This window comes from Eumetopias jubatus, unplaced genomic scaffold (assembly GCF_037043125.1).
Source record: "Eumetopias jubatus isolate StellerSeaLion01/CBP00866 unplaced genomic scaffold, mEumJub1_p1.0 scaffold_12, whole genome shotgun sequence".
Classification (NCBI taxonomy): Eukaryota; Metazoa; Chordata; class Mammalia; order Carnivora; family Otariidae; genus Eumetopias; species Eumetopias jubatus.
In genome coordinates, this window is record NW_028274818.1 from 104,570,350 (window position 1) to 104,597,182 (window position 26,833).

General features: G+C 40.5%; 1 pseudogene; it reads right to left on the reverse strand.

The window, feature by feature from the left end:
* LOC114214386 (cytochrome P450 3A12-like) overlaps positions 1-26,833 on the reverse strand; it is a 37,681-nt pseudogene that overhangs the window by 9,440 nt on the left and 1,408 nt on the right.

The following is a 26,833-nucleotide window of genomic DNA, read 5'->3' on the forward strand; positions in this document are numbered from 1 at the left end:
TGGGTACATCAAAAACTAATGATGTAATGTATGGTGATTAACATAACATTAAAAAAAAGAAATAAATTAGGATGCAGGACTTAACTTTTTTCCTGAGAATATGGTCCCTTTAAGTCCAGAAGTCTGACTCATCAGTGACAAAGTCAGCTAGCTACGAATCTGGCAGCAGGATGTTTTCCTGACAGGAATTCAGCTATTGTGTCCCACTGCTTTTTGGTTCTTGCTCCCTTGATCCTGAGTTTCTCTGGATTTTGAACACAGTCTTCTGGCCAAAGTGTTGCATACTCCCTCTCCTGTCACTCCTGTTAACCCAGGAGAAAGTCCCTGACTTCAGTCCTTTTTTTCTCCAGCCTTAATTCTTAATGAATGGCTACATAGACCAATCACCTGACCTCTGCAGAATCCATGGGCAGCTTCTGTGTCAGCATCTTCTAATGCCCCACCCTCCCGGAACTCTGCACCATTTTCAGTGACATTCTGGGGTACCCAGCCCTGTTTCCCTGTCCTACACATCCTTGTGCTGGCTGCCAGGCCTCAGGAAGGTGAAGCAGGCGTAGCCAGCTTGCAGCCTCAGTGCCCAGGGAAGACTCCTGCCCACTCCAGATTATGACAGGCTCAAATTTAACAAAGACTATACTCCACCAGATGCCTCATAGGACCTTCCCCTGGAGAATGTGTAAAATAAGAGGCTTAGGATTTTTTCATTATTTCCAAAAAAAGTTACTGATTTTTTTCACAAAATCTGTAAAAAGGATGAAGGAAAGTCACCTAAAAGATAGCTGGCTTCTTTGTAGAAATTGACATACTGAATTTAAAACTCATATGGAATTGTAAGGGACCCAGAATAGTCAGAACAGTCTTTTTTTTTTTTTTAATAAAAATTTAATTGAATGTTTTTGGGGTTTTTTGTTTTTTGTTTATTTTTATTTTATTTTTATTTTTTTATTATGTTATGTTAGTCAAAACGGTCTTGGGGAAAAAAAAAAGGATAAAGTTGTAGACTTCAGACTTCCAGTTTCAAAACTTAACATGAAGCATAATAATTAAGACAGTGTGGTCCAGGCATAAGGATAGACATATAGATCAATGGAATTGAATTTAGAGTCCAAAATGATACCCATGGCCAACTGATTTTGACAAGGTTTCTGAGACCATTCAATGAAGAAAAAATAATCTTTTCAGTCAATGGTGCTGGGACAAGAGAACAGTCCCATGCAAAAAAAAAAAAAAAAAAAAAAGTGAAGTTGGTCTCTTACCTCATACAGCATATAAAAATAAATTCAAAATCGATCAAAGACCCAAATCTAAAAGTTAAAACTTTGTGACCTTTAGGAGAAAACCAAGGGATAAATCTTCATGATCTCAGATTTCTCACTGAATTCTAAGATAAGGACACCAAAAGCACAGAAATAAAAGAAAAAATATGGCTCAGTCGTTAAGCGTCTGCCTTCAGCTCAGGTCCTGGTCCCAGGGTCCTGGGATCGAGCCCCGCATCGGGCTCCCTGCTCCGCGGGGAGCCTGCTTCTCCCTCTCCCACTCCCCCTGCTTGTGTTCCTGCTCTCGCTATCTCTCTCTCTGTCAAATAAATAAATAAAATCTTAAAAAAAAAGAAAAATACATACATTGTACATCATCAACATTAAAATTTTTATTGATGAACACCAAGACCATAAAAATTGAATTCTACATTTTAAAGGGGGGGGGACTTATATGTTACGTGAAGGTATGTCTCAATAAAATTGTTGTAGAAAAGTGGAAGGGTTGGGATGGCTGGGTGACTCAGTCGGTTAAGCAGCTGCCTTTGGCTCGGGTCATGATCCCAGGGTCCTGGGATCAAGTTCCACGTCGGGCTCCTTGCTCAGTGGGGAGTCTGCTTCTCCCTCTCCCCCTGCTTGTGTTCCCTCTCTAGCTGTCTCTCTGTGTCAAATAAATAAACAAAGTCCTTAAAAAAATAAAGAAACAATGGCTGAAAAATTCCCCAAATTGGGAAATATATAGAAATCTTGGGACATGAAGCTTAAAGTCCCCTGTAAGATTGAATCCAAAAAAGATTTCACCAAGACACATGATCATAAAATTGTCAAAAATTGAAGACAAAGAAAAAAAATTAGAGACAAAGAAAAATTCTTGAAAGGAACAAGAGACAAGGAACTCATCCCAAAGAAGGGAACACCTGTAAGTCTATCAGTGGTTTCCTCAGCAGAAATCTGGAAATCCAGAAGAGAGTGGGTGATTTATTCAAACTGCTGAAAAATAACACTAACCAAGAATACCTTATCCAGAATAGAAGGCCTTCAGAAATGAGAGGGAGATAAAGACATTTCCGGACAATCAAAAAGTGGAAAGAATTCACCACTGAACCTGCCTTACAAGAAATACTAAAGGGAGTTCTTCAAGCTAAAATAAAAGGACACTTACTAAAAACATGAAATCCTATGAAAGTATAAATCTCAGCGGTAAATATAAATATACAGTCAAATTCAGAACACAGTGATATTGTACGAGTGACATGCAAATCACTCATAACTCTAGTGAAAGGTTAAAAGAAAATTAAACTAACGTAGCTAAAATAATTTTTAAACACACAATATAAAAATATGTAATTTGTGACATAAAAACCATAAAATTGGTGGAGGAGGAGTAAAAGCGTTGTTTTGAAAACAAATGAAGTTAAGTTCTTATCAGCTTAAAATAGACTGCTATATGTATAAGATATTTTATGTAAGCCTCCTGGTAACTGCAAAGCAAAAACCTAGAGTAGATTCAGAAAAGATAAAGAGAAAAAAAAATCAAAGCATACCACTGTAACAAAACCCATGAAATTACAAAGGAAGACAATAAGAAGGAACAACTGATCTATGAAACACTTGGAATACTGAAATAACAGTACTAAATCATTACCTATCAACGATTACTTTAAATGTCAATGGAACAGAATAGGGAACCCAGAAATGGACCCACAACTATATGATCAATTAATCTTCAACAAAGCAGGAAATAATATCCAGTAGAAAAAAGACAGTGTCTTCAACACATGGTGCTGGGAAACCTGGACAGCCACATGCAGAAGAATGAGACTGGACCACTTCCTTACACCATACACAAAAACAAATTCAAAATGGATAAAAGACCCAAATATGAGACAGGAAATCATCAAAATCCTAGAGAAGAACATCTCTGACCTTGGCCATAGCAACTTCTTACTAGACTTGTCACTGAAGGCAAGGGAAACAAAAGCCAAAAATGAACTATTGGGACTTCATCAAGACGAAAATCTTCTGCATAATGAAAAAAACAAATGACAAAACTAAAAGGCAGTTTATGGAATGGGAGAAGATGCTTACAAATGACATATGTGATAAAGGGCTAGTATCCAAAAAATAAAGTACTTATCAAACTCAACACCCAAAAAACAAATGATCCAGTTAAGAATGGTCAGAAGACATGAATAGACACGTTTCCAAAGAAGACACCTAGATGACTAGCAGACACATGAAAAGATGCTCAACATCACTCATCATCAGTGAAATACAAATCAAATCCATGATGAGATATCACCTCACACCTGTCAGAATGGCTAAAATTAACAACTCTGGAAACAACAGATGTTGGTGAGGATGTGGAGAAAGGGGAAATCTTTTGCACTTTTGGTGGGAATGCAAACAGGTGCAGTCACTCTGGAAAACAGTATGGAGGTTCCTAAGGAGTTAAAAATACAAATACCCTATGACCCAGCAGTTATACTACTAGGTATTTACCCAAAGGACACAAAAATACAGATTCAAAGGGGTACATGCACCCCGATGTTTATAGCAGCATTATCAACAATGGGCAAACTCCGGAGAGAACCCAAATGTCCATAGACTGATGAATGAATAAAGAAGATGTGGTAGGAGGCGGAGCAAGATGGCGGAGGAGTAGGAGACCTGGATTTCGTCTGGTCTCAGGAATTCAGCTGAATAGGGATCAAACCATTCTGAACACCTACGAACTCAACAGGAGATCGAACAGGAGAGTAGCAACGACTCTCTGAACAGAGAAGCGACCACTTACTGGAAGGTAGGGCGTGCGGAGAAGTGAATCCGAGGCGATATTCGGGAGGATAGACGGCGGGGGAGGGGCCTCCGCCGGCCGCTTCTGGCAAGTGCTAGAGCCGCGGAGCACAAAATCGGACCTTTTAGAAGTTGGCTCGGTGGAGGGACGTCGCTGCAGTGGCTAAGCGGGGGGTGGAACCCTCGCGGGACAGTGTGGTCTCAGGACCCTTGGGGTCACAGAGAGACCGGGGGTGCCTGAGTGCGCCAGAGCTCCCAGGTATCAGAGCAGGGAAGCCGGCTGCAGATACGGAGCAGAGTCGCGGGCTCTCAGCTCGGGGTTGCCATAAACTGTGATCCGTGGCCCAGTCGGGGCACGGCTCCCCCAGCAGGGACCCAACAAGCAGCAGAGCCGGGGAGACTCCCCTTCCTTCCCGGGGAGGAGCGGTGCGGGAACGCACCGCAGGGATCTGCTGGGTTTGGAGACTCCGGGCGGGGTCGGGTGCCAGAGATAGCAACGCTCGATCACAGGCCGGGTGAGCACGGAGTGCGGCCGGAGACCGGGGACACGGAAGTGACTGCTTTTCTCTGGGGGCACACTGAGGAGCAGGGCCCCGAGTTCTCAGCTCCTCCGAGTGGAGATTGGGAGGCCACCATTTCTGCCCTGGTCCTCCAAAGCTGTACCGAGAGCTTGCAGGGAACAAAAGCTCCTGAGAGCAAACCGGAGCAGCTTCCTTAGCCTGGACCGACAAGGGCGGGGCAATTCCGCCTCCGGCAAAGACATTTGGAAACCACAGCAACAGGCCCCTCCCCCAGAAGATCAACACAAACAGCCAGCAAGCCAAGACCAAGTTGATCGATCAAGGAGAATAGGAGAACTCCAGCGCTAGGGGAATACTGCACATAGATTCATGGCTTTTTTTTTTTTTTTTTTACCATGATTCATTATTTCATCAAAGTTAATTTTTGTTGACTGTTTTTTTTTTATTTTTCTTTTTCCCTTTTTCAACCAACATCTTATAAATCCCTTTAAAAAAAAAAAACATTTTTTATTTTTCATTTTTAGAGTCATATTTTATCCCTTCATGGTAGTTACCCTTATTTTTGGCATATATATATAAGTTGTTCTCTCTTTAAAATTTTGAGGTACAGTTTCTTCTAACAGATCAAAATATACCCTAAATCACTAGTGTATGGCTTTGTTCTAGTCTCCTGCCTGATCACATTCTCTCCCTTTTTCCTTTTTTTTTTTCTTAAATCTTCTTTCTTTTTTCAAACAACTTATCTTACCAAGTCCTTTTATAAAATCTTTTATAATTTTCATCTTTACAGTCATCTTCCATCCCTTCATTGTATCAACCCTTATTTTGTACATATATGTCTTTCTTCCTTTAAAATTTTAGGAGGCACTTTTTTCTAACAGACCAAAATACGCCCAAAATCTAGTGTGTGGCACTGATCTATGCACTAGCCTGATCATATTTGATCATATTCTGCCTTTTTTGTATTGTTTTGTTTTTGTTTTTATCTTTTTTTTTCTTTTTCTCTTTCTTTTTTCTTTCTTTCCCTTTCTTTTCCCCTGGTTTCAGGTCTGATTTGTATACACTATATTTGCTGGGGACGTTGTAAACCTGTTAGCATTTTGTTCTCTCATTCATCTATTCTCCTCTGGACAAAATGACAAGACGAAAGAAATCACCTCAGCAAAAAGAACAAGAGGTAGTACCGTCAGCCAGGGACCTACTCAATACGGACATTAGTACGATGTCGGACCTAGAGTTCAGAATCATGACTTTAAAGATACTAGCTGGGCTTGAAAAAAGCGTGGAAGTTATTAGAGAAACCCTTTCTGGAGAAATAAAAGAACTAAAATCTAACCAAATCGAAATCAAAAAGGCTATTGATGAGGTGCAATCAAAAATGGGGGCACTAAATACTAGGATAAATGAGGCAGAAGAGAGAATCAGCGATATAGAAGACCAAATGATGGAAAATAAAGAGGCTGAGAAAAAGAGAGATAAACAACTACAGGATCACGAGGGCAGAATTCGAGAGATAAGTGATACGATAAGACGAAACAACATTGGAATAATTGGGATCCCAGAAGAAGAAGAGAGAGAGAGAGGGGCAGAAGGTATATTGGAGCAAATTATAGCAGAGAACTTCCCTAATGTGAGGAAGGAAACAGGCATTAAAATCCAGGAGGCACAGAGAACCCCTCTCAAAATCAATAATAATAGGTCAACACCCCGACATCTAATAGTAAAACTTACGAGTCTCAGAGACAAAGAGAAAATCCTGAAAGCAGCTCGGGAGAAGAGATATGTAACCTACAATGGTAGAAACATTAGATTGGCAACAGACCTATCCACAGAGACCTGGCAGGCCAGAAAGGACTGGCAAGATATCTTCAGAGCACTAAACGAGAAAAATATGCAGCCAAGAATACTATATCCAGCTAGGCTATCACTGAAAATAGAAGGAGAGATAAAAAGCTTCCAGAACAAACAAAAACTAAAGGAATTTGCAAACACGAAACCAGCCCTCCAAGAAATATTGAGAGGGGTTCTCTAAGCAAAGAGAGAACCTAAAAGCAGCAAAGAGCAGAAACGAACACAGACAACAGACAGTTAACAGTCACCTTACAGGTAATACAATGGCACTAAATTCATATCTTTCAATAGTTACCCTGAATGTAAATGGGCTAAATGCCCCAATCAAAAGACACAGGCTATCAGACTGGATTAAAAAACAAGACCCATCAATATGCTGTCTGCAAGAGACTCATTTTAGACCCAAAGACACCCCCAGATTGAAAGTGAGGGGGTGGAAAACCATTTACCATGCTAATGGACACCAAAAGAAAGCTGGGGTGGCAATCCTTATATCAGACAAACTAGATTTTAAAACAAAGACTGTAATAAGAGATGAGGAAGGACACTATATCCTACTTAAAGGATCTATCCAACAAGAAGATCTAACAATTGTAAATATCTATGCCCCGAACATGGGAGCAGCCAATTATATAAGGCAATTAATAACAAAAGCAAAGAAACACATTGACAACAATACAATAATAGTGGGGGACTTTAACACCCCCCTGACTGAAATGGACAGATCATCTAAGCAAAAGATCAACAAGGAAATAAAGACTTTAAATGACACACTGGACGAAATGGACTTCACAGACATATTCAGAACATTCCATCCCAAAGCAAAGGAATACACATTCTTCTCTAGTGCCCATGGAACATTCTCCAGAATTGATCACATCCTAGGGCACAAATCAGGTCTCAATCGGTACCAAAAGATTGGGATCATTCCCTGCATATTCTCAGACCACAATGCTTTGAAACTAGAACTCAACCACAAGAGGAAAGTCGGAAAGAACTCAAATACATGGAGGCTAAAGAGCATCCTACTAAAGAATGAATGGGTCAACCAAGAAATTAAAGAAGAATTAAAAAAATTCATGGAAACCAATGAAAATGAAAACACAACTTTTCAAAATCTTTGGGATACAGCAAAGGCAGTCCTGAGAGGAAAGTATATAGCAATACAAGCCTTTCTCAAGAAACAAGAAAGGTCTCAAATACACAACCTAACCCTACACCTAAAGGAGCTGGAGAAAGAACAGCAAATAAAGCCTAAACCCAGCAGGAGAAGAGAAATCATAAAGATCAGAGCAGAAATCAATGAACTAGAAACCAAAAGAACAGTAGAACAGATCAACGAAACTAGGAGCTGGTTCTTTGAAAGAATTAACAAGATTGATAAACCCCTGGCCAGACTGATCAAAAAGAAAAGAGAAATGACCCAAATCAACAAAATCATGAATGAAAGAGGAGAGATCACCACCAACACCAAAGAAATACAAACAATTATAAGAACATATTATGAGCAACTCTATGCCAGCAAATTAGATAACCTGGAAGAAATGGGTGCATTCCTAGAGATGTATCAACTACCAAAATTGAACCAGGAAGAAATAGAAAACCTGAACAGACCTATAACCGCTAAGGAAATTGAAACAGTCATCAAAAATCTCCCAACAAACAAAAGCCCAGGGCCAGATGGCTTCCCAGGGGAATTCTATCACACATTTAAAGAAGAATTAATACCTATTCTCCTGAAACTGTTCCAAAAAATAGAAATGGAAGGAAAACTTCCAAACTCATTTTAGGAGGCCAGCATTACCTTGATCCCAAAATCAGACAAAGACCCCATCAAAAAAGAGAATTACAGACCAATATCCTTGATGAACATGGATGCAAAAATTCTCACCAAAATACTAGCCAATAGGATCCAACAGTACATTAAAAGGATTATTCACCACGACCAAGTGGGATTTATCCCTGGGCTGCAAGGCTGGTTCAACATCCGCAAATCAATCAACGTGATACAATACATTAACAAAAGAAAGAACAAGAATCATATGATCCTCTCAATAGATGCAGAAAAAGCATTTGACAAAGTACAGCATCCTTTCTTGATCAAAACTCTTCAGAGTATAGGGATAGAGGGTACATACCTCAATATCATAAAAGCCATCTATGAAAAACCTACAGCGAATATCATTCTCAATGGGGAAAGGCTGAGAGCTTTTCCCTTAAAGTCAGGAACGCGGCAGGGATGTCCACTCTCACCACTGCTATTCAACATAGTATTAGAAGTCCTAGCCACAGCAATCAGACAACAAAAAGAAATCAAAGGCATCCAAATCGGCAAAGAGGAAGTCAAACTCTCACTCTTTGCAGATGATATGATACTGTATGTGGAAAACCCAAAAGACTCCACCCCAAAACTGCTAGAACTCATACAGGAATTCAGTAAAGTAGCAGGATATAAAATCAATGCACAGAAATCAGTGGCATTCCTATACACCAACAACAAGACAGAAGAGAGACAAATCAAGGAGTCTATCCCATTTACAATTGCACCCAAAACCATTAGATACCTAGGAATAAATCTAACCAAAGAGGCAAAGGATCTGTACTCAGAAAACTATAAAATACTCATGAAAGAAATTGAAGAAGACACAAAGAAATGGAAAAAGCTTCCATGCTCATGGATTGGGCGAATCAACATTGTGAAGATGTCAATGCTACCTAGAGCAATCTACACATTCAATGCAATCCCCATCAAAATACCATCCACTTTTTTCAAAGAAATGGAACAAATAATCCTAAAATTTGTATGGAACCAGAAGAGACCCAGAATAGCCAGAGGAATACTGAAAAAGAAAAGCAAAGCTGGCGGCATCACAATTCCGGACTTCCAGCTCTATTACAAAGGTGTCATCATCAAGACAGTATGGTACTGGCACAAAAACAGACACATCGATCAATGGAACAGAATCGAGAGCCCAGAAATGGACCCTCAACTCTATGGTCAACTTATCTTTGACAAAGCAGGAAAGAATGTCCAATGGAAAAAAGACAGTCTCTTCAACAAATGGTGTTGGGAAAATTGGACAGCCACATGCAGAAGAATGAAACTGGACCATTTCCTTACACCACACACAAAAATAGACTCCAAATGGTTGAAAGACCTAAATGTGAGACAAGAGTCCATCAAAATCCTAAAGGAGAACACAGGTAGCAACCTTTTCGACCTTAGCCGCAGCAACTTTTTCCTAGAAACATCGTCAAAGGCACGGGAAGCCAGGGCAAAAATGAACTATTGGGATTTCATCAAGATAAAAAGCTTTTGCACAGCGAAAGAAACAGTCCACAAAACCAAAAGACAACCGACAGAATGGGAGAAAATATTTGCAAATGACATATCAGATAAAGGGCTAGTATCCAAAATCTATAAAGAACTTACCAAACTCAACACCCAAAGAACAAATAATCCAATCAAGAAATGGGCAGAAGACATGAACAGACATTTCTCCAAAGAAGACATCCAAATGGCCAACAGGCACATGAAAAAGTGCTCCACATCGCTCGGCATCAGGGAAATCCAAATCAAAACCTCAATGAGATACCACCTCACACCCGTCAGAATGGCTAAAATTAACAAGTCAGGGAACGACAGATGTTGGCGGGGATGTGGAGAAAGGGGAACCCTCCTACACTGTTGGTGGGAATGCAAGCTGGTGCAACCCCTCTGGAAAACAGTATGGAGGTTCCTGAAACAGTTGAAATTAGAGCTACCGTTCGATCCAGCAATTGCACTACTGGGTATTTACCACAAAGATACAAATGTAGGGACCCGAAGGGGTACGTGCACCCCGATGTTTATAGCAGCAATGTCCACAATAGCCAAACTGTGGAAAGAGCCAAGATGTCCATCGACAGATGAATGGATAAAGAAGAGGTGGTATATATACACAATGGAATATTATGCAGCCATCAAAAGGAATGAGATCTTGCCATTTGCAACAACGTGGATGGAACTGGAGGGTGTTATGCTGAGTGAAATAAGTCAATCAGAGAAAGACATGTATCACATGACCTCACTGATATGAGGAATTCTTTTTTTTTTTTAATATTTTTATTGTTATGTTAATCACCATATATTACATCATTAGTTTTTGGTGCAGTGTTCCATGATTCATTGTTTGTTCATAACACCCAGTGCTCCATGCAGAACGTGCCCTCCTCAATACCCATCACCAGGCTAACCCATCCCCCTACCCCCCTCCCCTCTAGAACCCTCAGTTTGTTTTTCAGAGTCCATCATCTCTCATGGTTCGTCTCCCCCTCTGACATACTCCCCTTTTCTTCCTCTCCTGTTATCTTCTTCTTTTTCTTTTTTCTTAAAATATGTTGCATTATTTGTTTCAGAAGTACAGATCTGTGATTCAACAGTCTTGCACAATTCACAGGATATGAGGAATTCTTAATCTCAGGAAACAAACTGAGTGTTACTGGAGTGGTTGGGGGTGGGAGGGATGGGGTGGCTGGGTGATAGACATTGGGGAGGGTATGTGCTACGGTGAGCGCTGTGAATTGTGCAAGACTGTTGAATCACAGATCTGTACTTCTGAAACAAATAATGCAACATATTTTAAGAAAAAAGAAAAAGAAGACGATAATAGGAGAGGAAGAAAAGGGGGGTATGTCAGAGGGGGAGACGAACCAGGAGAGATGATGGACTCTGAAAAACAAACTGAGGGTTCTAGAGGGGAGGGGGGTAGGGGGATGGGTTAGCCTGGTGATGGGTATTGAGGAGGGCACGTTCTGCATGGAGCACTGGGTGTTATGAACAAACAATGAATCATGGAACACTGCACCAAAAACTAATGATGTAATATATGGTGATTAACATAACAATAAAAAAAGAAGATGTGGTGTATATATATATATATATATATACTCACTCAGCCACCAAATGGAATATTACTCAACCACCAAAAAGAATGAAATCTTGCCATTTGCAACAATGTGGATGGAGCAAGACAGTGTTATGCTAAGTGAAAGAAGTCAGTCAGAGAAAAACAAATACCATATGTGGAATTTAAGAAAGAAAACAGAGGAACATTTGGGAAGGGGGGAAAAAGGAGAGAGGGAAACAAACCATAAGAGACTCTTAATGATAGAGAACAAACTGAGGGTTGATGGAAAGAGACGGGTGGGGAATGGGCTAGATGGGTAATGGGCATTAAGGAGGGCACTTGTGATGAGGACTGGGTGTTGTATGTGAGTGATGAATCACTGACTTCTACTCCTAAAGCCAATAGTGCATTGTATGTTAACTAACTAGAATTTAAATATAAATAAATAAATAAATAAATGTAAGTGGACAGATAAATGGATAAAGAAAATGGAATATTGCTCAGCCTTAAAAAGGAAGGAAATCCTGCCATTTCCAAGCATGGATGAACCTGGACAACATGGACAACACACTAGGAGCACTAAACCAGACAGAGGAAGACAGCTATCCCATGATCTCACTTATAAGTGGAATCTAGAAAAATAAAGTCAAGCTCAGTAACAGAGGGTAGAATGGTAGATATCAGAAGCTGGGGAGGAGGGCAAAGGGCAGACAGTAATCAAATGGTACAAACTTTCAGTTTTAAGATGAGTAAGTTCTGGAGATGGAATATACATGGTGATTATAATTATTAATACTGTACTATATACTTGAAATTTGCTTAAAATGTAGATCTTACATTTTTTTATGTTATGCTAATTACCATACATTACATCATTAGTTTTTGATGTAGTGCTCCATGATTCATTGTTTGCATATAACACCCAGTGCTCCATTCAATATATGCCCTCTTTAATACCCATCACCTGGCTAACCCATCCCCCTACTCCCCTCCCCTCTAGAACCCTCAGTTTGTTTCTCAGAGTCCATAGTCTCTCATGGTTTGTCTCCGCCTCTGATTCCCCCCCCTTCATTTTTCCCTTCCTGCTATCTTCTTCTCCTTTCTCCTTCTTCTTCTTCTTCTTCTTCTTCTTCTTCTTTTTAACATATAATGTATTATTTGTTTCAGAGGTACAGGTCTGTGATTCAACAGTCTTGCACAATTCACAGAGCTCACCATAGCACATACCCACCCCAATGTCTATCACCCTGCCACCCCATCCCTCCCACACCCCACCACTCCAGCAAACCTCAGTTTGCTTTCTGAGATTAAGAATTCCTCCTATCAGTGAGGTCATATGATACATGTCTTTCTCTGATTGACTTATTTTGCTCAGCATAATACCCTCCAGTTCCATCCACGTTTTTGCAAATGGCAAGAGTTCATTCCTTTTGATGGCTGCATAATATTCCATTGTATATATAAACCACTTCTTTATCCATTCATCTGTCGATGGACATCTTGGCTCTTTCCATAGTTTGGCTATTGTGGACATTGCTGCTATAAACATCGGGGTGCACATACCCCTGCGGATCCCTACATTTGTATCTTTGGGGTAAATACCCAGTAGTGCAATTGCTGGGTTGTATGGTAATTTTTTCAACTTTTTGAGGAACCTCCATACTGTTTTCCAGAGTGGCTGCACCAGCTTGCATTCCCACCAACAGTGTAGGAGGGTTCCCTTTTCTCCACATCCTCGCCAACATCTGTCGTTTCCTGACTTGTTAATTTTAGCCATTCTGACTGGTGTGAGGTGGTATCTCATTGAGGTTTTGATTTGGATTTCCCTGATGATGAACGATGTTGAGCACTTTTTCATGTGTCTGTTGGCCATTTGGATGTCTTCTTTGCAGAAATGTCTGTTCATGTCTTCTGCCCAATTCTTGATTGGATCATTTGTTCTTTGGGTATTGAGTTTAATGAGTTTTTTTTTTTTTAAAGATTTTATTTATTTATTTGAGAAAGAGAGAATGAGAGACAGAGAGCACAAGAGGGAAGAGGGTCAGAGGGAGAAGCAGGCTCCCTGCCGAGCAGGGAGCCCGATGCGGGACTCGATCCCGGGACTCCAGGATCACGACCTGAGCCGAAGGCAGTCGCTTAACCAACTGAGCCACCCAGGCGCCCGAGTTTAATGAGTTCTTTATAGATTTTGGATACTCATTGTATTGCCTGTAAGGTGACTGTTACTGTATATTGTCTGTGTTCCTTTCTGGTCTATGTTACTTTTAGGCTCTCTCTTTGTTTAGAGGACCCCTTTCAATATTTCTTGTAGGGCTGGTTTCCTGTTTGCAAATTCCTTTAGTTTTTGTTTGTTCTGGAAACTTTTTATCTCTCCTTCTATTTTCAGTGACAGCTTAGCTGGATATAGTATTCTTGGCTGCATGTTTTTCTCATTTAGTGCTCTGAATATATCATGCCAGTCCTTTCTGGCCTGCCAGGTCTCTGCGGATAGATCTGTTGCCAGTCTAATGCTTCTACCATTGTAGGTTACAGATCTCTTGTCCCGGGCTGCTTTCAGGATTTTCTCTTTATCTCTGAGACTCGTAAGTTTTACTATTAGATGTTGGGGGTGTTGACCTATTTTTATTGATTTTGAGGGGGGGTTCTCTGTGCCTCCTGGATTTTGATGCCTGTTTCCTTCCCCAAATTAGGGAAATTCTCTGCTATAATTTGCTCCAATATACCTTCTGTCCCTCTCTCTCCTTCTTCTGGGATTCCAATTATTCTAATATTGTTTCGTCTTATGGTATCACTTATCTCTGGAATTCTGCCCTCGTGATCCAGTAGTTGTTTATCTCTCTTTTTCTCAGTTTCTTTATTTTCTATCATTTGGTCTTCTATATCACTAATTCTCTCTTCTGCCTCATTTATCCTAGCAGTTAGAGCCTCCATTTTTTATTACACCTCATTAATAGCCTTTTTGATTTCGAATTGGTTAGATTTTAGTTCTTTTATTTCTCCAGAAAGGGTTTCTCTAGTATCTTCCATGCTTTTTTCAAGCCCAATTAGTATCTTTAAAATCGTCATTCTGAACTCTAGTTCCGATATCTTACTAATGTCCGTATTGATTAGGTCCCTGGCAGTCGGTACTGCCTCTTGTTCTTTTTCTGAGGTGATTTTTTCCATCTTGTCATTTTGTCCAGAGGACAACAGATAAATGAGAGAACAAAATGCTAACAGGGTAACAACGACCCCAGAAAAATAGACACTAAACAAATCAGAAAAGACCTGAAACCAGGGGAAAAGAAAGGGAAAGCAAGAAAAAAGAGAGAGAGAGAAAAAAAGAAAAAGATAAAAACAAATAAACAAACAAAAAACAGAATATGATCAAATATAATCAAGCTGGTGCATAGATCAGTGCCACACTCTAAATTTTGGGCGTATTTTGGTCTGTTAGAAGAAAGTGCCTCCCAAAATTTTAAAGAAAGAAAAACTTATATAAGTACAAGAATAAGGGTAAATACGATGAAGGGATGGAATATGACTGTAAACCTGAAAATTATAAAAGATTTTATACAAGGAATTGATAAGAAGTTGGTTGAAAAAAGAAAGAAGAGGATTTAAAAGAAAAAAAAAGGGTGAGAATGTGATCAGGCAGGAGACTAGAACAAAGCCATACACTAGAGATTTAGGGTATATTTTGGTCTGTTAGAAGAAACTGTATCCCAAAATTTTAAAGAGAGAACAACTTATATATATATATATATATATGTATATATATATATACACCAAAAATAAGGTTAACTACTATGAAGGGATAGAATATGACTCTAAAAATGAAAAATAAAAAAGATTTTTAAAAAAGGGATTGATAAGATGTTGGTTGAAAAAGGGAAAAAGAAAAATTCAAAAAGAAAAAGAAAGTAAAAAAAAAAAACAACACAAAACTTTGAAAGACTAAAGAATCACGGGGAAAAAAAGCCTTGAATTCTATGTGCAGTATTCCCCTACCGTTCTCCTTGATCGGTAAATTTGGTCTTGGCTTGCTGGCTGTTCGTGCTGATCTTCTGGGGGAGGGGCCTGTTGCCGTGGTTCCCAAATGTCTTTGCCGGAGGCGGAATTGCCCCACCCTTGCTGGGCTGGGCTGTCATCTGCTCGGGTTTGCTCTGGGGAGCTTTTGTTCCCTGCAAGCTTTCTGTACAGCTTTGGAGGACGAGAGTGAAATGGCGGCCTCCCAATCTCTGCCCCGGAGGAGCTGAAAACTTGGGGTCCCACTCCTCAGTGTGCCCCCAAGAAAAGCAGTCAGTCACTCCCATCTCCCTGGTCTCCTGCCGCACTCTGTGCTCACCTGGCCTGTGACTGAGCATTTCTATCTCTGGACCCAACCCCATGTGGAGTCTCCAAACCCAGCAGATCCCTGTGGTGTGCTCCCATGCCCCTCCTCCCAGGGGAGGAAGGGGGGGTCTCCCCGGATCTGTGCTTGTTGGGTCCCTGCTGGAAGAGCAATGGCCCAATTGTGCCATGGATCACGGTTTATGGCAACCCCGAGCTGAGAGCCCACTCCTCGGCTCTGTCTTTGCAGCCGGCTTCCCCGCTCCAATATTTGGGAGCTCTGCCGCACTCAGGCACTGCCTGTCTTTCTGTGACCCTGAGGGTCCTGAGACCACACTGTCCCAGAGAGTGTTCTACCCTCTGCTTAGCCACTGGAGCAATGTCCCTCAGTGGAGCCGACTTCTAAAAGTTCTGATTTTGTGCTCTGCTGCTCTATCACTTGCCGGTAGCAGCTGACAGGGGCCCCCTCCCCCACCGTCTATCTTCCCGAATATCACCTCGGATTCACTTCTCCCCATGTCCTACCTTCCAGAAAGTAGTCACTTTTCTGTTCATTGAGTTTCTGCTATTCTTTTCTTTGATCTCCTGTTGAGTTCATAGGTGCTCAGAATGGTTTGATCCCTATCTAGCTGAATTCCTGGGACCAGATGAAATTTAGGTCTCCTACTCCTCCGCCATCTTGCTCCTCCCTCGATCTTACATGTTCTTAACACACGCACACCCATACACAAAGTAACTCTGGATGGTGATAGATATGTTAATATGTTTCATTTGTCACAATCGCTTTATAAATGAAAACATCACATTTAAATATATACAGTTTTCATTGTAAAAACATATACACAAATTGTTAAATGGCAAAAGATTGAATATTTTGCCCTAACATCAGGAACAAGGTAAGAATGTTCACTCTCACCACTCTTATTCGACATCATACTAGAAATCCTAGCTAGTGCAATAAGACAAAACAAAGAAATAAAGGCATAAAATTGGAAAGATAAAAATAGGAGTGTTCCTGTTTCGGGTGACATAATTGTCAATGTAGAAAATCTTGAGGAATATAAAAAAGAACACCTCTGCATCTAATAAATGAGCTAAGCTAGGTTATAGGAAATAAGATCAACACCAAAAATCAACCACATTTCTATATAATGAATATGTGAAAACACATTAAGAACACAATAACAATTATAATCACACAAAGAAGGTGAAATACTCAGGATGTGTGATGAACAAAACATGTGTTCCTGTGCTGAGAACTAAATGTTGGTGAAAAGAATCAAAGAAAACCTAAATAAACACATACTGTGTTCATGCATTGAAAGACATGACTTATTAAAGATACAGATTTTGCAGAAATGATCGATAGGTTTAATCACGTCTTAAAAAATCCTGGCAAATTTGCAATGACATGGATGGAACTGGAGGGTGTTATGCTGAATGAAATAAGTCAATCAGAGAAAGACATGTATCATATGACCTCACTGATGTGAGGAATTCTTAATCTCAGGAAACAAACTGAGGGTTGCTGGAGTGGTGGGGGGGTGGAAGGGTTGGGGTGGCTGGGTGATAGACATTGGGGAGGGTATGTGCTATGGCGAGTGCTGTGAATTGTGCAAGACTGTTGAATCACAGATCTGTACCTCTGAAACAAATAATGCAATATATATTAAGAAAAAAAAAGAAGATAGCAGAAGGGGAAGAATGAAGGGGGGGAACGGAGGGGGAGACCAACCATGAGAGACGATGGACTCTGAAAAACAAACTGAGGGTTCTAGAGGGGAGAGGGATGGGAGGATGGGTTAGCCTGGTGATGGGTATTAAAGAGGGCACCTTCTGCGTGGAGCACTGGGTGTTATGCACAAACAATGAATCATGGAACACTACATCCAAAACTAATGATGTAATGTATGGTGATTAACATAACAATAAAATTTTTTAAAAAATCCTGGCAAATATCATGTAAACACAGATAAGCTAATTCTAAATTTGTATGGAAAGACAAAGGAGCTAAAATACCTAAAACAATTCCAACAAAAAATAAAATGGGAGGAATCACTGCTCATGATGCTGAGACTTATTATATGGCTACAGTAATCAAGAGAGCCTGGCATTGGTGGAGGGAGAGGTAGAGATCAGTGAAGAGAACAGAGAATGAGAAATAGACATACACACATATAGGCCCAACTCAATTTTGATACTGCTACAAAAGCAATTCAATGGAGGGAGTATAGCCTTTTCACAAATGGTGCTGGAGCAATTAGACATCCATAGGCCAAAAACAAGGATCTTTGACTTAAACTTCACACCTCACAATTAACATTAAAAATTGACACAAAATGGATCAAAGACTTAAATGTGAAACATAAAATTATATAAGATTTATATTATTGATGTAAAACATAAAACAATATAAAACTATATACTTAAATGTAAAACATAAAACAAACTACTTTGAGAAAATCCTTGGGACTTAGGGCTAGGTAAAGATTTTTCAAACTTGATGCCAAACTCACAACCCATAAAAGGAAAAAAATGTTAAATTGGCCTTATCAAAATAAAAAATGTTTGCTCCGTTGAGACCCCGATACAACAAAAAGACAAGCCATACATAGTGCCTACAAAAGAATAGTAAGCAGGAGACTTTTGATGATGGAACAGCTCTGTAATATAATTGGGGTGGTGGATACACAAATTTACAGGTAAGATAAATGTTCAGAAAGCAACACACACATGCACACATACACACAGAAATGAGTGCACATAAAACTGTTGAAATCTGAGAACCAATGTCAATTTCCAATTCCATACTGTACTATAGTTATGCAGGATATTACCTCAGGGGAAAGAACTTGAAGATCATACAATATGGGACCTCCCATGACAACTTCCTGTGAATCTATAATTGTGTCAAAATGAAAGTTTTATAAATAAATAAATAAGTATGTGAATTTAAAATAACTCCATGCCCACCCGCCAGTTTGTGAAGACAGAATAACATTCTTTCACTAGTACTGTTTTGATCATGTCTGGATCCGTGATAGCCAACACAGGCTGTTACCCAACATAAAACCTGTGTTGGGAAAACAGAGCTGATTACACTTAACATGACAGTTTTTGCAGTTGCAGCCATGCCTGGAAGTCGAGACTTTTATCCTGATGTTATATAATCTAAAATCTGACATTAGATTAGAAATAACATTAGAAAAAAAAGAAATAAAATTAGAACATTTGTTAATTCTAGGTGATGTGTACACGGGTATTTCCTGGACCATTCTCCATAGTTTTTTGCATTTTTAGAATATTTCAAGTATTTTTGATGTGTTTTGGACATTTCAAATACTTTTTATATATCATCAAGAAGCAACTTAGGTTAGTGAATACCTGAAGGCAAGCAAATTATCTAGGAACAAAAAAATGAGGGAGAGTCCACCCACTTAGATATGAAAAATTATAATTTTGAAGAAATACCAAACACATGAAATGCATAGGAGAGAATATTAGATGAAAATTGAAGACACACTGATCACAAATATGTAAGATGTCTGCAAATGAAAAAGTCTTGGAATGCTCAAAAAGTGATGGTAGGATTATGAATGATTTCTTTGCCCTATTTTCTAAAATTTCTCTCCTAGTTACATTTTTAAAAAGACTTTACTTATTTATTTGACAGAGAAAGAAAGAGAAAGTGCACAGGCAGGGGGAGAAACAGAGGGAGAGGGAGAAGCAGGCTCCCTGTGGGACCCAGAAATCATGACCTAAGCCGAAGACAGATGTTTAACCAATTGAGCCACCCAGGCACCCGTCCTTCCCAATTACATTTTAAAAGAAATATTATTTTAACCATTAAAGAGAGGCCCTTGGTAATGTCAAAGTCAGAAAAATTTGAAACAAAAGGACAAAGAGAATAAAGAAATACACAGGAACATGTATAATTCATTTTAGACATATTTTCTTTTCATTACTGGTATTTATTCTTATATGTGGGTCCCAAGTCTGAGTTCCTTGGGCTCCATGTAGGTGACATCCCGGAGCAGAAGGGCACGCCCACTTTTCACACATGTCTCACACAAAGCTGACTCTTTATATGTGATCCATCCCTATTAGTCCTGACCTGACGGTCAAAATGGCCCATCAATGGGAATCAGCCACCAGCATGAGCTTTACTTTAAGTTAAATTACACTGTCTTCTAACATTGTATTTTCCTCTATAAATCATTTGCATTTACCAGAACAAAATGAACAATTTTCTACAAGTTTATTCTTTCTTTGACATCACAGAGGAATTTCAAATAGTTTTGTGATCACATCTAAAAATGAATAGTTGAATACTACACCAAAAACTAATGATGTACTGTATGTTGGCTAATTGAACATAATATATAAATAAATAAATAATAAATAAATAAATAAATAAATAAATAAATAAATAAATAAAGATGAATGAGAATCACTGAACTAAATGCTGTGCATCTCTAAAAAGTGTTCTAAGACTCAGAAGGTTTCAGTGGGAGATGAGTACATTTTGTGTTGTAGCAGTGATGGAAGTTAATGAGGTGGCACATAGGTAAGCTCTCCCATCAGCCTGATCATATTTCCCCTCATCCCATCATATTTGTTCAAAAACACCTGGATGGACAAGGGACAGTGGTTTGGGGTAACCCTTTATATTCATGATCTCACACAGCCCTAATATTGTTTCCACTACAAGTTAATTTCAGATTCTTGGGCCCCACCCCATATTCTCCAGATTCGGTGTTGCTGGGGCATGGGGCGCAAGAATCTGCATTTTGAACAAGCTCTCCCAGGTGATTCTCACCCACAGCCAAGCATGAGAACCATGTACTAAGGACAGAACTGGCCCCACCATGTAAGACTGGCTCCATCCACAGCTGAGCAGTACTGAATGTGGGAAGGGGCAGTGGAGCTGAACCAGTGGTGATCCAGACATCTGGGTTCTTTCTATTCCGTCATGTTGCTTGTGGTGCATCCCACTCAGAGCCCTATGGTTTCTGAGGCTTTGACCAGAGAAGATAAAGAGGTACGAGGAGGTACACTATTGGCGGTGAGCATCCCAGCACCACACTCTACCTCTTCCTCTGCTTCATCAAGCCTCTGGCCACACTGAACAGGAGCATCCACTGCAAGCAGCCAAGGCCATACTACAGAATCACCAAGGCCATCAGCCCACCAGGAAACACTGTGGTTTAAAATTTTCCTACATCTCTTCAAGTACATAGAATAAAGAAACATTTGTATATTGAATACTTCTATTGAAAGAAAAATCTTGGCTTGATATTTTTTTCCTCACTGTGGTCAAGTGAGCTTTATTCCTGGGTTGCAATTGTGGTTTAATACCCATCACCCGGTTATCCTATCCCCCCAATGCCTTCTGTAACCCTCAGTTTATTTCCCAGAGTCCAGAGTCTCTCATGGTTTGTCTCCCTCTCTGATTTCTTCCCATTCAGTTTTCCCTCCCTTCCCCTGTGGTCCTCCATGCTATTGCTTATGTTTCACATATGAGTGAAACCATATGATAATTGTCTTTCTCACAAAACAAACTCCACACTTCTAGTGAAAGTAAGAAAAGGTGAGCAGAAATGGTTTCCCATTGTGTTTACCCCAACCCTTCTTTCAAAAGGGCATATTGAATCCAAAGTATAAATAAAGGATACCCTCCAGGCCCGATTTGCACTTGGACCCGCACAGCTGGTGACACAGAATCCCAGGAAGCAGAGGCTCAAGAAGCTTTACTACAGTGGGCTGTATCCCAAGGGGCTCTTGACTGAGACTGTCCACACCGGGGGCCTCATCATAACAAGTCTATCCATTGGAAATGTCCAGAATGCTCACCCCCACATTCTTCCATACTTTCTAAAACATTTCTCATCAAAATCACAAAAACCCTGCAAGAAGAAACAAAATATATTACTAATCTAAATATACTGAGTCCTACATCTAACAAGGACCAAAATGACTTAGATCACATGAAATGTGGCTTACTGTCTCTCACTGGCAGTTAGAGGGAAGCTCTTATTCACAGGTGACTTACCAGAAATAAGAAAACAGAGGAGGTACTGAAACAGAATTTCAAGTTCCTCTTGAATTATGTCCAAGTAGTGTAGATACTGAACAATTTACCATATTTGTGAAGACTATGTAACCTGTCTGTCTCATGTGTTTTTCTTATGCATGTGCTGTCTCTAAATCCCAGAACCCTCTGAATTATTTACCTCCAGGGCCATGTGGGAAAACTGAAGCTGAGGGGAAGTCAGCATGGCCTGAACATTCTGAATGCTCAGTCAGCGTCCTGTTTATTGATCTCATGAGCCCTACTGGAATTCCAGTGGATTTAGGATATTAAGACACCAGTGACCTCTTCTAGTCTAGCAGATTTATACAAGTCTAAGACATATTTGTTGAGGGAGAAAGTGAGAGATGAATGAATGAATGACACAAGGTGGACTCGCCTTCCAGTCCTCCACCTCAACATGGAAAGATGGGATAGTGCCACTACTCCACAAAGGGCAGAGTCGATTAAAACATTTGATATGAGTTTTCACTTCTGTCACTTTAAAAAAAAAAAAACAAAACTTCCTGTCCTTAAGTTTCAACTGTGATTTTGATGTTTTAACCGTGCAAAATTGGGTCCCAGAAATGTGGGTTTTGGGTGCAAGTCCTAAGGAGTTGATTTGGGAACTGTGGAAAGGAAATTATTACTTTTTCAGAGGGAAAAGCCCAAGTAGTTCTTAGATGATAATTGGAAACCGAGGGTCTCAGTGGGAGAACGTGGGATCTGAGAAACAAGCCTCAGGTCTGTGAGAAAGGAACTCCACAGCAGAGAGCAGCCTGCACGTGAGACTGTGCCCACTGGCCTTCTCGATGTGAGCTCCTAGCCCTCTGTCCAGAAGCTGGGCCTCGGACAAGGAATCAGAGCTAGATGAGCCACAGTGGCTCCACCAACATCAGTGTGTGTGTCTGCTAGTACATTCCATTCAGTTACTTTAATTTCTTCTGTTTCTTAAAGATTTTATTTATTTGTTGAAAGAGAGAACACAAGCAGAGGGAGAGGAAGAGAAAGAATCTCAAACAGACTCAATGCTGAGTGCAGAACAGATGTGGGGGCTCCATCCCATGACCCTGATATCAGGACCTGAGCTAAAATCAAAGGTCCAATGCTTAACAGACCAAGCCACTCAGGCACCTCCAGTTACATTACGTTCTTAATAATTTTGTTAAAGTATCTCTCTTCTGGTGATATTATAAGGACAGTTCTTCCTTTGTATGAAAAACAAAACACACACACACACACACACACACACACACACAACTCATCTAAAGGTTAAATCTGGGGCGCCTGGGTGGCTCAGTTGTTAAGCGTCTGCCTTCGGCTCAGGTCATGATCCCAGGGTCCTGGGATCGAGCCCCACATCGGGCTCCCTGCTCCGCGGGAAGACTGCTTCTCCCTCTCCCACTCCCCCTGCTTGTGTTCCCTCTCTCGCTGTGTCTCTTTCTGTCAAATAAATAAATAAAATCTTTTTTTAAAAAAAGGTTAAAATCTGAAGTCAATAGACAAACACCATCTCACCTCAGTTATACTCCCTCCCTGTTCAACTCACCCATAGGGTGCCTCCTCTGAAGGTTGAGAAGTAAAGCTGAGAGCTCTCCTTCAACCTCTCAAATCCCAAGAGATTTTGCCATTAGCAAAAGGAGAATTAGAGCAATGGAAATAACTGCAGGGGATTGGCCAGTTCTTGAGAGAATTCAAGTATGTACAAATTCCCTAAAGGTGAATCTTGGGCTGCCCAATAAACTGAAGTTCCAGAGCTATCCTGGCTACCCAGAGCTTGTGCTATGAACAAAAAAGTCTGACTCTAGCATACACAGCTTAATGGACCACTAACATGGACACCCTTGATGCTCTTCTCCTAATACCAAGTACAACTATGCCTTCCTGGGAACCTGCAACTGCCAGAAACAAAAGCCTCTTCAGGATGCTCACAAGCTAAAACATCGTCCTTCGCTGAATTAGCCAGAGAGCTGGGCTGCCCACTGAGGAAAACACCGAGGCTCCTAACAGCAGACAATGTAAGCCTGGGGTAGACTTGGCCATGTGCTGGGTGGGGCCTATGACACCATTTCTGGAAAGTCAGGAAACCTAAGAACTACTTCCTGAGGAGGAGTATTTTTACTACGGAACTAAAATGGGATTTGCAACCTTAAGAGGAAAAAGAGGGAGCTCAAACAACAATCACATTTTGGTAACCATGAACAGTTCCCAAAAAAGGCAGAGGTGTTGTCCCAGGAATTCCCAGCTTCTTAAAAAGTCCATGTGTGGGGCGCCTGGGTGGCTCAGTTGGTTAAGCGACTGCCTTCGGCTCAGGTCATGATCCTGGAGTCCCAGGATCGAGTCCTGCATCGGGCTCCCTGCTCAGCAGGGAGTCTGCTTCTTCCTCTGACCCTCCCCTCTCTCGTGTACTCTCTCTCTCTCTCTCTCTCATTCTCACTCTCTCAAAATAAATAATAAATAAATCTTAAAAAAAAAAAGTCCATGTGTGGAGGTCCCATATCTATAAAGTGAAAGAGAAAGCCAGGTCAGAGGGATGATTGAGTAAGTGCTGAGGCTGGCCAGTCACTGATGCAGAACTGGAACAGGCAAGGGAGGGAGGTAAAATGTAGGCAAGAAATAATAAGAGCAATTCCAATGGCAATAATTACATTCACATCATCTCCTTTCCCACCTCCACTGTGAGACCTACAAAAAGTAACGATGATTATATAAGAGCAGCTTAAAACATCATGGTCTCAATCCTAGAATGAATACTGCAGAAATGTTCCACGCTTGAAAACTGAAAGGTTCATGCTGATTTCTTCCAGGAAATTCACTCATGCATATTTAGTAAATGACTCTTCCATGATTTTGGAGATTCTCATTCTAGGTGGAAAGAGGAAAAATTGTTTCTCTCCTCCAATGATGAGATTTTGCTTAATTGCACCTACTCAAGTAGGTTGGAGCCCACCAGCCTACTCAGGAGCTGAGGGTTACTGAGAGCCTACCATGAATATGCTCATACAGTTTGCTCAAAGACCTTTGTGCTTTTTCTTCCTTGTTGGCTCTGTAATGATTCTGGATCTGGACCTTCTTAAATCTATCTTTGTAGACAGACCTTGAGCAACAACAGTGTTCTTATTTCTGTACAATGAAAACTGTCCAAGACTCCACTGGCCTCATTGAAAGTGAGATACTTTCAGCTCTACCCAAGTCTCTGTTGTCAGGCACTCTGGTTCTCTTGAGCTGCAGAGAAGGGGGGACTAACCTATATGTGCCCTAAATGATACCATATAAAATAATCAGTAAGGAAACAATCCATTTCCAGACCATTCTTCCCCTCATGGCATCTGGTCCTTCAACTTGTAATACTCACTTGCTCAGCACACTGCCAGGTACACTCTTTTTTAAAGATGGTCACTCACAAAGAGTTATTTTACCAAATCTGTGCATCAACTATCTCAAAAACCCATTACACAACTGAGGGTTCTAGATCCTTGCAGTCCTTCCACTGAGGTGATGCTGAGAGATAGCAGAGTGGAGGAAGAAGGCAGGCTGAAGGAAGAAGCTGCCAGAAACCATTTTAACCATGAACCTACTAAGCCTATAAGGCTAACCCCATAGAGGCAAATAAAGAAAGTATGGTGGGAAAGGATGCTAGGCAGAAATGGCTCAACAAGCCCTGTAGATGCTTTCAGCTCACTAATAGGGGGCCTTCCAGAATCCAGATACATCCAGTTGACAGCAGAATATGTATTATGCAACATAAAATGAATAAGGATAAAATGTCCCAGAGATTGGGATTAAGGCCTTGTCTCCTCTTCTCTGGAGGCTAGCCTTTAAGGCACCACAGGTTCTGAGTGTTCTGTACAAATCCAGCCAATCTTACATAGTCAAATAAACTCACAAAATTTCATGAAAGGACATGTGCTTTAGGGTCCCAGCAGAGGCACCTCAGCCGGGCCCAGCTGGGTGTTTGGATCCTTCCTCTACTACAGTTGAATGCATCAGCACTGATTGCAGAAGCCAGGATTAGTCCCACTCCATTCCCACCTCCATTCCTTGGTTAGTCCCACCTCCATTCCTTCTTTGCCATCACCACCACAACAAATCAATTCCTTTTTCTGAACATTCAACGTGTTCCGTGAACTCCCAAGTGAAGCCAAGCAACTGAGTGAACGTGTCAGCAACACTGGTTCCAAGGAAAGATCTGGTCTAGTGTCTAACTCACATGGCTCCATAAGAAGGCAGAGGGTGGGCTGGGTGAATTTTTCTGATTCTTTCTAGCTTCCCTCTTCTTGGTACTGTAATGCTGCTGTTGGCACAAATGAGGGAGCTAACAAAAAACCACCCATTTTTATTGCCATTGCATTGCATTGCCTGCAGAGGGCACTGTCTATAGCTACTGACTCTTGGCTACACCAGTGTCTTCAGTGTCTTCTAAGTTAGGTTAGGTTTATTCCTAGGTATCTCATGGTTTTTCATGCAATTGTAAATGGGATTGATTCCTTAATTTCACTTTCTTCAGTCACATTGTTAGTGTATAGGATTGCAACTGATTTCTGTGCATTGATTTTTATATCCTGCCATGTTGCTGAATTCCTGTAGGAGTTCTAGCAATTTGGGGGTGGAGTCTTTAGGCTGTCACATAAAGTATCATGTATCTACAAAGAGAGAGAGTTTGACTTCTTTGCCAATTTGAATGCCTTTTATTTCTTTTTGTTCTCTGAATGCTGAGGCTAGTACTTCTAGTATTATGTTGAACAACAGTGATGATAGTGGACATCCCTGTTGTGTTCCTGACCTTAAATGGAAAAGCTCTCAGTTTTTCCCCATTGAGAATGATATTCGCTGTGGGCTTTTCGTATATGGTTTTTATGATATTGAGGAATGTTCCTTCTATCCTTACACTGTGAAGAGTTTTAATCAAGAAAGGATGCTGTGTTCTGTCAAATGCTTTTTCTGCATCTATTGGAAGGATCATATAGTTCTTGTCCTTTCTTTTATTTATGTAGTGTATCACATTGATTGATTTGCAAATGTTGAACCACCCTTGCAGCCCAGGAATAAATCCCACTTGGTCGTGGTGAATAATCCTTTTAATGTACTGTTGGATCCTATTGGCTAGTATATCTTGGTGAGAATTTTTGCATCCATGTT